The following is a 20,600-nucleotide window of genomic DNA, read 5'->3' as shown; positions in this document are numbered from 1 at the left end:
ATACTTATCGCCAGCATAAATGCGTAATTATTTTTTTTTTACAGAAAAAGTAATTTTTCACCTTTGATTAAGTAACGGGTCATAGAATGCAGATACGGGCATGACAAGCACACCTTTGTAAAGCTTGAAGTCTGGCGATTCTAAATATATATACTTTCCTGGGTCTATTTGTAGTCATTTGGTCACAATTAGAAGATGAAAACAAGTATGCAAATAATAGTCCCGCTACCTTAAAGCCCAGATTTAATAACAAAAAATGTAATTAACAGTTAATTATCAAAGTATGCATATACTGGCCCCGTCGTAGCAATTTTATTCTTATTTTACATACTATTTTTAGTCGGTTATTCGGTCACCGTACTGCCTATGTGTACATTTTGCGGTGTTCTCGTGATAACCTATAATAGGCCCCAACAAATCTGTTTCTGGTCCAAAGTTTTTCTCTTAACGACGCAGTGGTTATATTTCTTTGGGGATATAATTTCAGTTGGAACTTACACATACACCGACCAGGTCAGGTCATTTTTTTATTAGACAATTAGACAATTTAGCAAATTAGAAAAAAACACACATTACGTCTTGGGTACGGTAGCTCCAGTCTCGGAATTTATGAGTGAATTACGCTAGTGCGTATTTATGTCACAAATGATTTTTTTTGTCAATTTCAGAACCAATTTTGAAATACTTTGCTATTGTTTCCACATTCGAAAAGAATCACGTTCGCATGTGGTTTTCACATGATGTTATAAGTAGTTTATTGTTAACAGTCTGCATGAAAGGCGTATATCTTACCGTATGGCGTTTTATATATACATCGTCTGTATTATGTGTTTTGACTGTACAAGACTTACCCATCAGCTTTGAGACCTGGTAATCACGTGGCCATATCAGTGGCTTGCAATCAATGGCCGATGACGTACTGTCTCGCTGTTATAAAAGTGCTTTATATAAATATATAGACGCACTGTTGTTGGAGGTTGGAGTTTGTAACTGGCACCATTGCTGTTTGTTGGTTTCAGAAATAAAGTTGAACTATGTAAGACACCGATTTCTTTGTAGTCGTCCAACACATCTCTAACAGTAAGTGTTATGTGCCAAGTCAAGTGGCCATAGTTACGCTCCCATTCGTAATATACTAGTACTGAGTAAAATAATTTATTACATCATTAAATGGCGGTGGTCGTCACGCCGCGTCATGTTTGATATGGGACTCATAGCGACGTATACAACGACGCGTGTAAAATACATTGTTTATTTACATGAAATTCGAACACGCGCTGCGCGAAGACCACCGCGCTTTAATGTGGGCTTGTTGTATCGATTTAAGTTCGTTGGTATCTAAAAGTGTTATAGTGTGTGTGTGTGTGTGTGTGTGTGTGTGTGTGTGTGTGTGTGTGTGTGTGTGTGTGTGTGTGTGTGTGTGTGTGTGTGTGTGTGTGTGTGTGTGTGTGTGTGTGTGTGTGTCTGTTTTCATTAGAATAACGACCCCCGCATACACTTTTCAACCCAATCCCATGCATTAGTCATGAATTAATTTGTAATATGATTTATTATTACCATTGAGCTAAAACAAAACGTGTGTGTAATTAGAATAATAATCCTCTCCACCAATTACTCTCATAGGACATTGACATCAGTCACCCACATTAGGTCGAGTTGACCAGAAAAAGCCACCAAAAAACACCAATCCACCATCGATATATGCAAAATTATGTATTTACATGTAATAGAAACACAACAAGAAAGTGTGGGTTTAGAGATATAAATCCTCAGCATTCAATAATTAGAAAAAACTGTATACGTTGTCATTTGTTCATGAATAATTCAATGCATAGCACCTGACATAACCTTTCTAATACCAGTTTTTCCCCAAAACCGCTATCGGAAATCCATAGTTCAGTCGTTAAAACCCACACACATATGGTTTATGTTGTTGGTTTCAACCCTTTCCCTAGCCAACTTGTTTTCAATTACAGAATAGGATGTATATTTTCTTGTCAACGTTTCACCTTGACTAAAGCTGCTCAGTCCTAGCCAAGGTACAAGGTGTAAGGTTACCGGGTTACCAACTATGCCACAGTTATCAACAGTAATTACACTCTGTATATGAATGCAAGTGCGGCGGTTTACAATAAACATAAAGACAAAGTGATTTGTGTGGATTTACAAAAAATAAACCAAAATCCACATCCACAACAATTGATCACCTTCATTGTAACTTCTTTGATTATTTTATTCAGTGTGACCCTATTATTGCCTATATCAAAGATCACTTCCCAGTTTTGCATTTATTGAAAATGCTGATGTTTTATTTCAAAGGTAGACATCACGTTATGGCATTGATAATTTTCACAATAGTCTTGGCACCTCCAGCTGACACAATATTTTGAATTCTCGTGACGTTTAATAAAATTGTAAAAAGAGCTTGTCCCTATGGTAAAAGTCAAAATGAAGAAAAATAATCCCATAAAACCGTGGATTACCAAGGGCATATTGAAATCAATCAGACACAAACATAAACTCTTCAATAACCACAATATTGATTACTGCTTAATAAATATAAAAATATTCACTACTCAGGAAATCTAAAAACAATCATTATTACATTCAAGTTAATAAGTTTAAAAATAACCCATGAAAATTATAAACTATTAATTACATAACTGCATGGGTGTATAAGAATTTCACCCAACATATTAAAAAAAAAAACGTCCAGATGGTTCGCGGTAAATCGTCACTGACCCAGAATTATGTAACACATTTTCCGCCTACTGACAACGATCTTGCTAACAAAGTCACCAGTACTGTCGCCCCAACACATTTCTCACTCGTTCGCTGTTTTTCTTTATGTGCCCTGACTCGCAGGATGGTAAAGAGAAAAGAGCTGAATCAGTTGGATTTCCCATAAATCATATGGGCATGGCAGCGTCTCTTCTCGGCTAGTGCCCGTTTTAATAAGAAAAACCTTTTAAATAAAATATTTACTGAATGAATTTAAGGTAACTGCTATTACAAAAAGGGTCCCCCATACAGTGCGGGTATCTACTGTAAAGTAGTGCACTGTGACATGTTATTGTATAAGCGTCAACAGCTTATGGGTTTAAGGGAGATATTCGACATTATGTGAACCGGTGGGGGCGCTTGGCAGGCCATGTATTATTTCTACACAGAAAAACGAAATTCGCTTGTACACGAACACCAAAATGTGGTACTAAAGAGTGCATGTAAACACACAGGAAGCTTTTATTGAGCGATTCAGAGTGTAAACAAGCAACGAAACAAAATACGAAACAAATCTCAAAGCTAGTGATGGCGCCTTTCAATAAACGTGTTACAATTACAGACAACACTCTCATAGTTGAACCCCAACTAACTTATATAAATGATCTGTGCACACTTGGTTGTCATATACCATCGTTGAATATCATAAAATATACGTTACCAACAACAAATTAATATATACAGTTGAACATTACGAGCACAAATTCAACGCCAATAAGTGCGATTTGATTTGAACTCGGAGGGGGGGGGGTTCTTGCAAAAAATACCTAAATGGGTGTGTAGCTGGTTATTTGAAACCCCTACCCCTTACTAGAGAAAAATAAACTCAAATTGCATACGCATTATCAGACAAACTGTGGATATTTGACACCCCTTTCCAGAAAGTAAGCATAAATGGTACCAAGGGAAAAGCAGGTGGACTCCCGGGGATGGACTTCGACGATCGAAATGAAGTTACAGAAAGAAAAAAATCAGCTTCATTCTCCTGATTGTTGGATCACTCAAGCTCTAGAGACAGTCTTTGGAACATATGGACCCCTTTTCAGACATAAGTGGTAAATTTGGGACCCCTTATGGCGGCACATATACATATAGCACTTCAATATGAGTACCCCGCCGGGTTTGAAATGCAGTAAGACTGATTTACGTATGACTCAGTATGACAGTGCTTTATGAACATACTATAGTGCATACTTTATGAACATACTATAGTGCCTACTTCATGAACATACTATAGTGCCTACTTTATGAACATACTATAGTGCCTACTTTATGAACATACTATAGTGCCTATTTTATGAACATACTATAGTGCCTACTTTATGAACATACTATAGTGCCTACTTTATGAACATACTATAGTGCCTACTTTATGAACATACTACAGTGCCTACTTTATGAACATACTATAGTGCCTACTTTATGAACATACTATAGTGCCTACTTTATGAACATACTACAGTGCCTACTTTATGAACATACTATAGTGCCTACTTTATGAACATACTACAGTGCCTACTTTATGAACATACTATAGTGCCTACTTTATGAACATACTATAGTGGCTACTTTATGAACATACTATAGTGCCTACTTTATGAACATACTATAGTACCTACTTTATGAACATACTATAGTGCCTACTTTATGAACATACTACAGTGCCTACTTTATGAACATACTATAGTGCCTACTTTATGAAAATACTATAGTGCCTACTTTATGAACATACTACAGTGCCTACTTTATGAACAAACTACAGTGCCTACTTTATGAACATACTACAGTGCCTACTTTATGAACATACTACAGTGCCTACTTTATGCATATTCTACAGTGCCTACTTTATGAACATACTACAGTGCCTACTTTATGCATATTCTACAGTGCCTACTTTATGAACATACTATAGTGCCTACTTTATGAACATACTATAGTGCCTACTTTATGAACATACTATAGTGCCTACTTTATGAACATACTACAGTGCCTACTTTATGAACATACTACAGTGCCTACTTTATGAACATACTACAGTGCCTACTTTATGCATATTCTACAGTGCCTACTTTATGAACATACTATAGTGCCTACTTTATGAACATACTATAGTGCCTACTTTATGAACATACTATAGTGCCTACTTTATGAACATACTACAGTGCCTACTTTATGAACATACTACAGTGCCTACTTTATGAACATACTACAGTGCCTACTTTATGCATATTCTACAGTGCCTAATTTATGAACATACTACAGTGCCTACTTTATGCATATTCTAAGGTGCCTACTTTATGAACATACTATAGTGCCTACTTTATGAACATACTATAGTGCCTACTTTATGAACATACTACAGTGCCTACTTTATGAACATACTACAGTGCCTACTTTATGAACATACTACAGTGCCTACTTTATGCATATTCTACAGTGCCTACTTTATGAACATACTATAGTGCCTACTTTATGAACATACTATAGTGCCTACTTTATGAACATACTACAGTGCCTACTTTATGAACATACTACAGTGCCTACTTTATGCATATTCTACAGTGCCTACTTTATGAACATACTATAGTGCCTACTTTATGAACATACTATAGTGCCTACTTTATGAACATACTATAGTGCCTACTTTATGAACATACTACAGTGCCTACTTTATGAACATACTACAGTGCCTACTTTATGCATATTCTACAGTGCCTACTTTATGAACATACTACAGTGCCTAATTTATGAACATACTATAGTGCCTACTTTATGAACATACTATAGTGCCTGCTATATGAACATACTACAGTGCCTACTTTATGAACATACTACAGTGCCTACTTTATGCATATTCTACAGTGCCTACTTTATGAACATACTACAGTGCCTACTTTATGAACATACTATAGTGCCTACTTTATGAACATACTATAGTGCCTACTTTATGAACATACTACAGTGCCTACTTTATGAACATACTACAGTGCCTACTTTATGCATATTCTACAGTGCCTACTTTATGAACATACCATAGTGCCTACTTTATGAACATACTACAGTGCCTACTTTATGAACATACTACAGTGCCTACTTTATGAACATACTATAGTGACTACTTTATGAACATACTACAGTGCCTACTTTATGAACATACTATAGTGCCTACTTTATGAACATACTATAGTGCCTACTTTATGAACATACTACAGTGCCTAATTTATGAACATACTATAGTGCCTACTTTATGAAAATACTATAGTGCCTACTTTATGAACATACTACAGTGCCTACTTTATGAACATACTACAGTGCCTACTTTATGAACATACTACAGTGCCTACTTTATGAACATACTACAGTGCCTACTTTATGCATATTCTACAGTGCCTACTTTATGAACATACTACAGTGCCTACTTTATGCATATTCTACAGTGCCTACTTTATGAACATACTATAGTGCCTACTTTATGAACATACTATAGTGCCTACTTTATGAACATACTATAGTGCCTACTTTATGAACATACTACAGTGCCTACTTTATGAACATACTACAGTGCCTACTTTATGAACATACTACAGTGCCTACTTTATGCATATTCTACAGTGCCTACTTTATGAACATACTATAGTGCCTACTTTATGAACATACTATAGTGCCTACTTTATGAACATACTATAGTGCCTACTTTATGAACATACTACAGTGCCTATTTTATGAACATACTACAGTGCCTACTTTATGCATATTCTACAGTGCCTACTTTATGAACATACTACAGTGCCTAATTTATGAACATACTATAGTGCCTACTTTATCAACATACTACAGTGCCTACTTTATGCATATTCTACAGTGCCTACTTTATGAACATACTATAGTGCCTACTTTATGAACATACAATAGTGCCTACTTTATGAACATACTATAGTGCCTACTTTATGAACATACTACAGTGCCTACTTTATGAACATACTATAGTGCCTACTTTATGCATATTCAACAGTGCCTACTTTATGAACATACTATAGTGCCTACTTTATGAACATACTATAGTGCCTACTTTATGAACATACTACAGTGCCTAATTTATGAACATACTACAGTGCCTACTTTATGCATATTCTACAGTGCCTACTTTATGAACATACCATAGTGCCTACTTTATGAACATACTATAGTGCCTACTTTATGAACATACTATAGTGCCTACTTTATGAACATACTACAGTGGGTACTTTATGAACATACTACAGTGCCTACTTTATGAACATACTACAGTGCCTACTTTATGCATATTCTACAGTGCCTACTTTATGAACATGCTATAGTGCCCACTTTATGAACATACTATAGTGCCGACTTTATGAACATACTATAGTGCCTACTTTATAAATATACTGCAGTGCCTACTTTATGAACATACTATAGTGCCTATTTTATGAACATACTACAGTGCCTAATTTATGAACATACTACAGTGCCTACTTTATGCATATTCTACAGTGCCTACTTTATGAACATACTACAGTGCCTACTTTATGAACATACTACAGTGCCTACTTTATGAACATACTATAGTGCCTACTTTATGAACATACTATAGTGCCTACTTTATGAACATACTACAGTGCCTACTTTATGAACATACTATTGTGCCTACTTTATGAATATACTGCAGTGCCTACTTTATGAACATACTATAGTGCCTACTTTATGAACATACTACAGTGCCTACTTTATGAACATACTATAGTGCCTACTTTAAGCATAATCTACAGTGCCTACTTTATGAACATACTATAGTGCCTACTTTATGAACATACTACAGTGCCTACTTTATGAACATACTACAGTGGCTACTTTATGAACATACTACAGTGCCTACTTTATGAACATACTATAGTGCCTACTTTATGAACATAATATAGTGCCTATTTTATGAACATACTATAGTGCCTACTTTATGAACATACTACAGTACCTACTTTATGAACATACTACAGTGCCTACTTTATGAACATACTACAGTGCCTACTTTATGTATATTCTACAGTGCCTACTTTATGAACATACTACAGTGCCTACTTTATGAACATACTACAGTGCCTACTTTATGAACATACTACAGTGCCTACTTTATGCATATTCTACAGTGCCTACTTTATGAACATACTACAGTGCCTAATTTATGAACATACTATAGTGCCTACTTTATCAACATACTACAGTGCCTACTTTATCAACATACTACAGTGCCTACTTTATGCATATTCTACAGTGCCTACTTTATGAACATACTATAGTGCCTACTTTATGAACATACAATAGTGCCTACTTTATGAACATACTATAGTGCCTACTTTATGAACATACTACAGTGCCTACTTTATGAACATACTATAGTGCCTACTTTATGCATATTCAACAGTGCCTACTTTATGAACATACTATAGTGCCTACTTTATGAACATACTATAGTGCCTACTTTATGAACATACTACAGTGCCTACTTTATGAACATACTACAGTGCCTACTTTATGCATATTCTACAGTGCCTACTTTATGAACATACCATAGTGCCTACTTTATGAACATACTATAGTGCCTACTTTATGAACATACTATAGTGCCTACTTTATGAACATACTACAGTGGGTACTTTATGAACATACTACAGTGCCTACTTTATGAACATACTACAGTGCCTACTTTATGCATATTCTACAGTGCCTACTTTATGAACATGCTATAGTGCCCACTTTATGAACATACTATAGTGCCCACTTTATGAACATACTATAGTGCCTACTTTATGAATATACTGCAGTGCCTACTTTATGAACATACTATAGTGCCTATTTTATGAACATACTACAGTGCCTAATTTATGAACATACTACAGTGCCTACTTTATGCATATTCTACAGTGCCTACTTTATGAACATACTACAGTGCCTACTTTATGAACATACTACAGTGCCTACTTTATGAACATACTATATTGCCTACTTTATGAACATACTATAGTGCCTACTTTATGAACATACTACAGTGCCTACTTTATGAACATACTACAGTGCCTACTTTATGAATATACTGCAGTGCCTACTTTATGAACATACTACAGTGCCTACTTTATGAACATACTACAGTGCCTACTTTATGAACATACTGTAGTGCCTACTTTAAGCATAATCTACAGTGCCTACTTTATGAACATACTATAGTGCCTACTTTATGAACATACTACAGTGCCTACTTTATGAACATACTACAGTGGCTACTTTATGAACATACTACAGTGCCTACTTTATGAACATACTATAGTGCCTACTTTATGAACATAATATAGTGCCTATTTTATGAACATACTATAGTGCCTACTTTATGAACATACTACAGTACCTACTTTATGAACATACTACAGTGCCTACTTTATGAACATACTACAGTGCCTACTTTATGTATATTCTACAGTGCCTACTTTATGAACATACTACAGTGCCTACTTTATGAACATACTACAGTGCCTACTTTATGAACATACTACAGTGCCTACTTTATGAACATACTATAGTGCCTACTTTATGAACATACTATAGTGCCTACATTGTGAACATACTACAGTGCCTACTTTATGAACATACTATAGTGCCTACTTTATGCATATTCTACAGTGCCTACTTTATGAACATACTATAGTGCCTACTTTATGAACATACTACAGTGCCTACTTTATGAACATACTACAGTGCCTACTTTATGCATATTCTACAGTGCCTACTTTATGAACATACTATAGTGCCTACTTTATGAACATACTATAGTGCCTACTTTATGAACATACTATAGTGCCTACTTTATGAACATACTACAGTGCCTACTTTATGAACATACTACAGTGCCTACTTTATGAACATACTACAGTGCCTACTTTATGCATATTCTACAGTGCCTACTTTATGAACATGCTATAGTGCCCACTTTATGAACATACTATAGTGCCCACTTTATGAACATACTATAGCGCCTACTTTATGAATATACTGCAGTGCCTAATTTATGAACATACTATAGTGTCTACTTTATGAACATACTACAGTGCCTACTTTATGAACATACTATAGTGCCTACTTTATGCATATTCTACAGTGCCTACTTTATGAACATACTACAGTGCCTAATTTATGAACATACTACAGTGCCTACTTTATGAACATACTATAGTGCCTACTTTATGAACATACTACAGTGCCTACTTTATGAACATACTATAGTGCCTACTTTGTGAACATACTATAGTGCCTACTTTATGAACATACTATAGTGCCTACTTTATGAACATACTACAGTGCCTACCTTATGAACATACTACAGTGCCTACTTTATGAACATACTACAGTGCCTACTATATGCATATTCTACAGTGCCTATTTTATGATCATGCTATAGTGCCCACTTTATGAACATATTATAGTGCCCACTTTATGAACATACTATAGTGCCTACTTTATAAATATACTGCAGTGCCTATTTTATGAACATACTATAGTGCCTATTTTATGAACATACTACAGTGCCTAATTTATGAACATACTACAGTGCCTACTTTATGCATATTCTACAGTGCCTACTTTATGAACATACTACAGTGCCTACTTTATGAACATACTACAGTGCCTACTTTATGAACATACTATAGTGCCTACTTTATGAACATACTATAGTGCCTACCTTATGAACATACTACAGTGCCTACTTTATGAACATACTACAGTGCCTACTTTATGAATATACTGCAGTGCCTACTTTATGAACATACTACAGTGCCTACTTTATGAACATACTACAGTGCCTACTTTATGAACATACTATAGTGCCTACTTTAAGCATAATCTACAGTGCCTACTTTATGAACATACTACAGTGCCTACTTTATGAACATACTACAGTGGCTACTTTATGAACATACTACAGTGCCTACTTTATGAACATACTATAGTGCCTACTTTAAGCATAATCTACAGTGCCTACTTTATGAACATACTACAGTGCCTACTTTATGAACATACTACAGTGGCTACTTTATGAACATACTACAGTGCCTACTTTATGAACATACTATAGTGCCTACTTTATGAACATAATATAGTGCCTATTTTATGAACATACTATAGTGCCTACTTTATGAACATACTACAGTACCTACTTTATGAACATACTACAGTGCCTACTTTATGAACATACTACAGTGCCTACTTTATGTATATTCTACAGTGCCTACTTTATGAACATACTACAGTGCCTACTTTATGAACATACTACAGTGCCTACTTTATGAACATACTACAGTGCCTACTTTATGCATATTCTACAGTGCCTACTTTATGAACATACTACAGTGCCTAATTTATGAACATACTATAGTGCCTACTTTATCAACATACTACAGTGCCTACTTTATGCATATTCTACAGTGCCTACTTTATGAACATACTATAGTGCCTACTTTATGAACATACAATAGTGCCTACTTTATGAACATACTATAGTGCCTACTTTATGAACATACTACAGTGCCTACTTTATGAACATACTATAGTGCCTACTTTATGCATATTCAACAGTGCCTACTTTATGAACATACTATAGTGCCTACTTTATGAACATACTATAGTGCCTACTTTATGAACATACTACAGTGCCTACTTTATGAACATACTACAGTGCCTACTTTATGCATATTCTACAGTGCCTACTTTATGAACATACCATAGTGCCTACTTTATGAACATACTATAGTGCCTACTTTATGAACATACTATAGTGCCTACTTTATGAACATACTACAGTGGGTACTTTATGAACATACTACAGTGCCTACTTTATGAACATACTACAGTGCCTACTTTATGCATATTCTACAGTGCCTACTTAATGAACATGCTATAGTGCCCACTTTATGAACATACTATAGTGCCCACTTTATGAACATACTATAGTGCCTACTTTATGAATATACTGCAGTGCCTACTTTATGAACATACTATAGTGCCTATTTTATGAACATACTACAGTGCCTAATTTATGAACATACTACAGTGCCTACTTTATGCATATTCTACAGTGCCTACTTTATGAACATACTACAGTGCCTACTTTATGAACATACTACAGTGCCTACTTTATGAACATACTATATTGCCTACTTTATGAACATACTATAGTGCCTACTTTATGAACATACTACAGTGCCTACTTTATGAACATACTATAGTGCCTACTTTATGAACATACTACAGTGCCTACTTTATGAACATACTATAGTGCCTACTTTGTGAACATACTATAGTGCCTACTTTATGAACATACTATAGTGCCTACTTTATGAACATACTACAGTGCCTACCTTATGAACATACTACAGTGCCTACTTTATGAACATACTACAGTGCCTACTATATGCATATTCTACAGTGCCTATTTTATGATCATGCTATAGTGCCCACTTTATGAACATATTATAGTGCCCACTTTATGAACATACTATAGTGCCTACTTTATAAATATACTGCAGTGCCTACTTTATGAACATACTATAGTGCCTATTTTATGAACATACTACAGTGCCTAATTTATGAACATACTACAGTGCCTACTTTATGCATATTCTACAGTGCCTACTTTATGAACATACTACAGTGCCTACTTTATGAACATACTACAGTGCCTACTTTATGAACATACTATAGTGCCTACTTTATGAACATACTATAGTGCCTACCTTGTGAACATACTACAGTGCCTACTTTATGAACATACTACAGTGCCTACTTTATGAATATACTGCAGTGCCTACTTTATGAACATACTACAGTGCCTACTTTATGAACATACTACAGTGCCTACTTTATGAACATACTATAGTGCCTACTTTAAGCATAATCTACAGTGCCTACTTTATGAACATACTATAGTGCCTACTTTATGAACATACTACAGTGCCTACTTTATGAACATACTACAGTGGCTACTTTATGAACATACTACAGTGCCTACTTTATGAACATACTATAGTGCCTACTTTATGAACATAATATAGTGCCTATTTTATGAACATACTATAGTGCCTACTTTATGAACATACTACAGTACCTACTTTATGAACATACTACAGTGCCTACTTTATGAACATACTACAGTGCCTACTTTATGTATATTCTACAGTGCCTACTTTATGAACATACTACAGTGCCTACTTTATGAACATACTACAGTGCCTACTTTATGAACATACTACAGTGCCTACTTTATGCATATTCTACAGTGCCTACTTTATGAACATACTACAGTGCCTAATTTATGAACATACTATAGTGCCTACTTTATCAACATACTACAGTGCCTACTTTATGCATATTCTACAGTGCCTACTTTATGAACATACTATAGTGCCTACTTTATGAACATACAATAGTGCCTACTTTATGAACATACTATAGTGCCTACTTTATGAACATACTACAGTGCCTACTTTATGAACATACTATAGTGACTACTTTATGCATATTCAACAGTGCCTACTTTATGAACATACTATAGTGCCTACTTTATGAACATACTATAGTGCCTACTTTATGAACATACTACAGTGCCTACTTTATGAACATACTACAGTGCCTACTTTATGCATATTCTACAGTGCCTACTTTATGAACATACCATAGTGCCTACTTTATGAACATACTATAGTGCCTACTTTATGAACATACTATAGTGCCTACTTTATGAACATACTACAGTGGGTACTTTATGAACATACTACAGTGCCTACTTTATGAACATACTACAGTGCCTACTTTATGCATATTCTACAGTGCCTACTTTATGAACATGCTATAGTGCCCACTTTATGAACATACTATAGTGCCCACTTTATGAAAATACTATAGTGCCTACTTTATGAATATACTGCAGTGCCTACTTTATGAACATACTATAGTGCCTATTTTATGAACATACTACAGTGCCTAATTTATGAACATACTACAGTGCCTACTTTATGCATATTCTACAGTGCCTACTTTATGAACATACTACAGTGCCTACTTTATGAACATACTACAGTGCCTACTTTATGAACATACTATATTGCCTACTTTATGAACATACTATAGTGCCTACTTTATGAACATACTACAGTGCCTACTTTATGAACATACTACAGTGCCTACTTTATGAATATACTGCAGTGCCTACTTTATGAACATACTACAGTGCCTACTTTATGAACATACTACAGTGCCTACTTTATGAACATACTATAGTGCCTACTTTAAGCATAATCTACAGTGCCTACTTTATGAACATACTATAGTGCCTACTTTATGAACATACTACAGTGCCTACTTTATGAACATACTACAGTGGCTACTTTATGAACATACTACAGTGCCTACTTTATGAACATACTATAGTGCCTACTTTATGAACATAATATAGTGCCTATTTTATGAACATACTATAGTGCCTACTTTATGAACATACTACAGTACCTACTTTATGAACATACTACAGTGCCTACTTTATGAACATACTACAGTGCCTACTTTATGTATATTCTACAGTGCCTACTTTATGAACATACTACAGTGCCTACTTTATGAACATACTACAGTGCCTACTTTATGAACATACTACAGTGCCTACTTTATGAACATACTATAGTGCCTACTTTATGAACATACTATAGTGCCTACATTGTGAACATACTACAGTGCCTACTTTATGAACATACTATAGTGCCTACTTTATGCATATTCTACAGTGCCTACTTTATGAACATACTATAGTGCCTACTTTATGAACATACTACAGTGCCTACTTTATGAACATACTACAGTGCCTACTTTATGCATATTCTACAGTGCCTACTTTATGAACATACTATAGTGCCTACTTTATGAACATACTATAGTGCCTACTTTATGAACATACTATAGTGCCTACTTTATGAACATACTACAGTGCCTACTTTATGAATATACTACAGTGCCTACTTTATGAACATACTGCAGTGCCTACTTTATGCATATTCTACAGTGCCTACTTTATGACCATGCTATAGTGCCCACTTTATGAACATACTATAGTGCCCACTTTATGAACATACTATAGCGCCTACTTTATGAATATACTGCAGTGCCTAATTTATGAACATACTATAGTGTCTACTTTATGAACATACTACAGTGCCTACTTTATGAACATACTATAGTGCCTACTTTATGCATATTCTACAGTGCCTACTTTATGAACATACTACAGTGCCTACTTTATGAACATACTACAGTGCCTACTTTATGAACATACTATAGTGCCTACTTTATGAACATACTACAGTGCCTACTTTATGAACATACTATAGTGCCTACTTTGTGAACATACTATAGTGCCTACTTTATGAACATACTATAGTGCCTACTTTATGAACATACTACAGTGCCTACCTTATGAACATACTACAGTGCCTACTTTATGAACATACTACAGTGCCTACTATATGCATATTCTACAGTGCCTATTTTATGATCATGCTATAGTGCCCACTTTATGAACATATTATAGTGCCCACTTTATGAACATACTATAGTGCCTACTTTATGAATATACTGCAGTGCCTACTTTATGAACATACTATAGTGCCTACTTTATGAACATACTACAGTGCCTACTTTATGAACATACTATAGTGCCTAATTTATGCATATTCTACAGTGCCTACTTTATGAACATAATACAGTGCCTACTTTATGAACATACTATAGTGCCTACTTTATGAACATACTATAGTGCCTACTTTATGAACATACTACAGTGCCTACTTTATGAACATACTATAGTGCCTACTTTATGAATATACTGCAGTGCCTACTTTATGAACATACTATAGTGCCTACTTTATGAACATACTACAGTGCCTACTTTATGAACATACTATAGTGCCTACTTTATGAACATACTATAGTGCCTACTTTATGAACATACTACAGTGCCTACTTTATGAACATACTACAGTGCCTACTTTATGCATATTCTACAGTGCCTACTTTATGAACATACCATAGTGCCTACTTTATGAACATACTACAGTGCCTACTTTATGAACATACTACAGTGCCTACTTTATGAACATACTATAGTGCCTACTTTATGAACATACTACAGTGCCTACTTTATGAATATACTATAGTGCCTACTTTATGAACATACTATAGTATAGTGCCTACTTTATGAACATACTACAGTGCCTAATTTATGAACATACTATAGTGCCTACTTTATGAAAATACTATAGTGCCTACTTTATGAACATACTACAGTGCCTACTTTATGAACATACTACAGTGCCTACTTTATGAACATACTACAGTGCCTACTTTATGAACATACTACAGTGCCTACTTTATGCATATTCTACAGTGCCTACTTTATGAACATACTACAGTGCCTACTTTATGCATATTCTACAGTGCCTACTTTATGAACATACTATAGTGCCTACTTTATGAACATACTATAGTGCCTACTTTATGAACATACTATAGTGCCTACTTTATGAACATACTACAGTGCCTACTTTATGAACATACTACAGTGCCTACTTTATGAACATACTACAGTGCCTACTTTATGCATATTCTACAGTGCCTACTTTATGAACATACTATAGTGCCTACTTTATGAACATACTATAGTGCCTACTTTATGAACATACTATAGTGCCTACTTTATGAACATACTATAGTGCCTACTTTATGAACATACTACAGTGCCTACTTTATGAACATACTACAGTGCCTACTTTATGCATATTCTACAGTGCCTACTTTATGAACATACTACAGTGCCTAATTTATGAACATACTATAGTGCCTACTTTATGAACATACTATAGTGCCTACTTTATGAACATACTACAGTTCCTACATTATCAACATACTACAGTGCCTACTTTATGCATATTCTACAGTGCCTACTTTATGAACATACTATAGTGCCTACTTTATGAACATACAATAGTGCCTACTTTATGAACATACTATAGTGCCTACTTTATGAACATACTACAGTGCCTACTTTATGAACATACTATAGTGCCTACTTTATGCATATTCTACAGTGCCTACTTTATGAACATACTATAGTGCCTACTTTATGAACATACTATAGTGCCTACTTTATGAACATACTACAGTGCCTACTTTATGCATATTCTACAGTGCCTACTTTATGAACATACCATAGTGCCTACTTTATGAACATACTATAGTGCCTACTTTATGAACATACTATAGTGCCTACTTTATGAACATACTACAGTGCCTACTTTATGAACATACTACAGTGCCTACTTTATGAACATACTACAGTGCCTACTTTATGCATATTCTACAGTGCCTACTTTATGAACATGCTATAGTGCCCACTTTATGAACATACTATAGTGCCCACTTTATGAACATACTATAGTGCCTACTTTATGAATATACTGCAGTGCCTACTTTATGAACATACTATAGTGCCTATTTTATGAACATACTACAGTGCCTAATTTATGAACATACTACAGTGCCTACTTTATGCATATTCTACAGTGCCTACTTTATGAATATACTATAGTGCCTACTTTATGAACATACTATAGTGCCTACTTTATGAACATACTGCAGTGCCTTCTTTATGAACATACTATAGTGCCTACTTTATGAACATACTACAGTGCCTACTTTATGAATATACTATAGTGCCTACTTTATGAACATACTATAGTGCCTACTTTATGAACATACTACAGTGCCTAATTTATGAACATACTATAGTGCCTACTTTATGAAAATACTATAGTGCCTACTTTATGAACATACTACAGTGCCTACTTTATGAACATACTACAGTGGGTACTTTATGAACATACTACAGTGCCTACTTTATGAACATACTACAGTGCCTACTTTATGCATATTCTACAGTGCCTACTTTATGAACATACTACAGTGCCTACTTTATGAACATACTATAGTGCCTACTTTGTGAACATACTACAGTTCCTACTTTATCAACATACTACAGTGCCTACTTTATGCATATTCTACAGTGCCTACTTTATGAACATACTATAGTGCCTACTTTATGAACATACAATAGTGCCTACTTTATGAACATACTATAGTGCCTACTTTATGAACATACTACAGTGCCTACTTTATGAACATACTATAGTGCCTACTTTATGCATATTCTACAGTGCCTACTTTATGAACATACTATAGTGCCTACTTTATGAACATACTATAGTGCCTACTTTATGAACATACTACTGTGCCAACTTTATGCATATTCTACAGTGCCTACTTTATGAACATACCATAGTGCCTACTTTATGAACATACTATAGTGCCTACTTTATGAACATACTATAGTGCCTACTTTATGAACATACTACAGTGCCTACTTTATGAACATACTACAGTGCCTACTTTATGAACATACTACAGTGCCTACTTTATGCATATTCTACAGTGCCTACTTTATGAACATGCTATAGTGCCCACTTTATGAACATACTATAGTGCCCACTTTATGAACATACTATAGTGCCTACTTTATGAATATACTGCAGTGCCTACTTTATGAACATACTATAGTGCCTATTTTATGAACATACTACAGTGCCTAATTTATGAACGTACTACAGTGCCTACTTTATGCATATTCTACAGTGCCTACTTTATGAATATACTATAGTGCCTACTTTATGAACATACTATAGTGCCTACTTTATGAACATACTACAGTGCCTACTTTATGAACATACTGCAGTGCCTACTTTATGAATATACTGCAGTGCCTACTTTATGAACATACTACAGTGCCTACTTTATGAACATACTACAGTGCCTACTTTATGAACATACTATAGTGCCTACTCTAAGCATAATCTACAGTTCCTACTTTATGAACATACTATAGTGCCTACTTTATGAACATACTACAGTGCCTACTTTATGAACATACAACAGTGCCTACTTTATGAACATACTACAGTGCCTACTTTATGAACATACTATAGTGCCTACTTTATGAACATAATATAGTACCTACTTTATGAACATACTATAGTGCCTACTTTATGAATATACTACAGTCCCTACTTTATGAACATACTATAGTGCCTACTTTATGAACATACTATAGTACCTACTTTATGAACATACTATAGTGCCTACTTTATGAACATACTATAGTGCCTACTTTATGAACATACTATAGTGCTTACCTTATACATATACTACAGTACCTACTTCAAGAACATACTATAGTGCCTACTTTATGAACATACTACAGTGCCTACTTCATGAACATACTATAGGGCCTACTTTATGAACACACTATAGTGCCTACTTTATGAACATACTATAGTGCCTATTTTATGAACATACTATAGTGCCTACTTTATGAACATACTACAGTACCTACTTTATGTACATACTACAGTGCCTACTTTATGAACATACTACAGTGCCTACTTTATGCATATTCTACAGTGCCTACTTTATGAACATACTTCAGTGCCTACTTTATGAACATACTACAGTGCCTACTTTATGAACATACTACAGTGCCTACTTTATGAACATACTATAGTGCCTACTTTATGAACATACTATAGTGCCTACATTATGAACATACTACAGTGCCTACTTTATGAACATACTATAGTGCCTACTTTATGCATATTCTACAGTGCCTACTTTATGAACATACTATAGTGCCTACTTTATGAACATACTATAGTGCCTACTTTATGAACATACTACAGTGCCTACTTTATGAACATACTACAGTGCCTACTTTATGAACATACTACAGTGCCTACTTTATGCATATTCTACAGTGCCTACTTTATGAACATACTATAGTGCCTACTTTATGAACATACTATAGTACCTACTTTATGAACATACTATAGTGCCTACTTTATGAACATACTATAGTGCCTACTTTATGAACATACTACAGTGCCTACTTTATGAACATACTATAGTGCCTACTTTCTGAACATACTATAGTGCCTACTTTATGAACATACTACAGTGCCTACTTTATGAACATACTACAGTGCCTACTTTATGAACATACTATAGTGCCTACTTTATGAACATACTATAGTGCCTACTTTATGAACATACTACAGTGCCTACTTTATGAACATACTATAGTACCTACTTTATGAACATACTATAGTGCCTACTTTATGAACATACTATAGTGCCTACTTTATGAACATACTACAGTGCCTACTTTATGAACATACTATAGTGCCTACTTTCTGAACATACTATAGTGCCTACTTTATGAACATACTACAGTGCCTACTTTATGAACATACTACAGTGCCTACTTTATGAACATACTATAGTGCCTACTTTATGAACATACTATAGTGCCTACTTTATGAACATACTACAGTGCCTACTTTATGAACATACTACAGTGCCTACTTTAGGCATATTCTACAGTGCCTACTTTATGAACATACCATAGTGCCTACTTTATGAACATACTACAGTGCCTACTTTATGAACATACTACATTGCTACTTTATGAACATACTATAGTGCCTACTTTATGAACATACTACAGTGCCTACTTTATGAACATACTATAGTGCCTACTTTATGAACATACTATAGTGCCTACTTTATGAACATACTACAGTGCCTAATTTATGAACATACTATAGTGC

The sequence above is a fragment of the Saccoglossus kowalevskii genome, chromosome 2, assembly GCF_978046115.1.
Source record: "Saccoglossus kowalevskii chromosome 2, keSacKowa6.1, whole genome shotgun sequence".
Classification (NCBI taxonomy): Eukaryota; Metazoa; Hemichordata; class Enteropneusta; family Harrimaniidae; genus Saccoglossus; species Saccoglossus kowalevskii.
The sequence above is the reverse complement of the archived record's forward strand: the minus strand, read 5'-3'. Positions refer to the sequence as shown.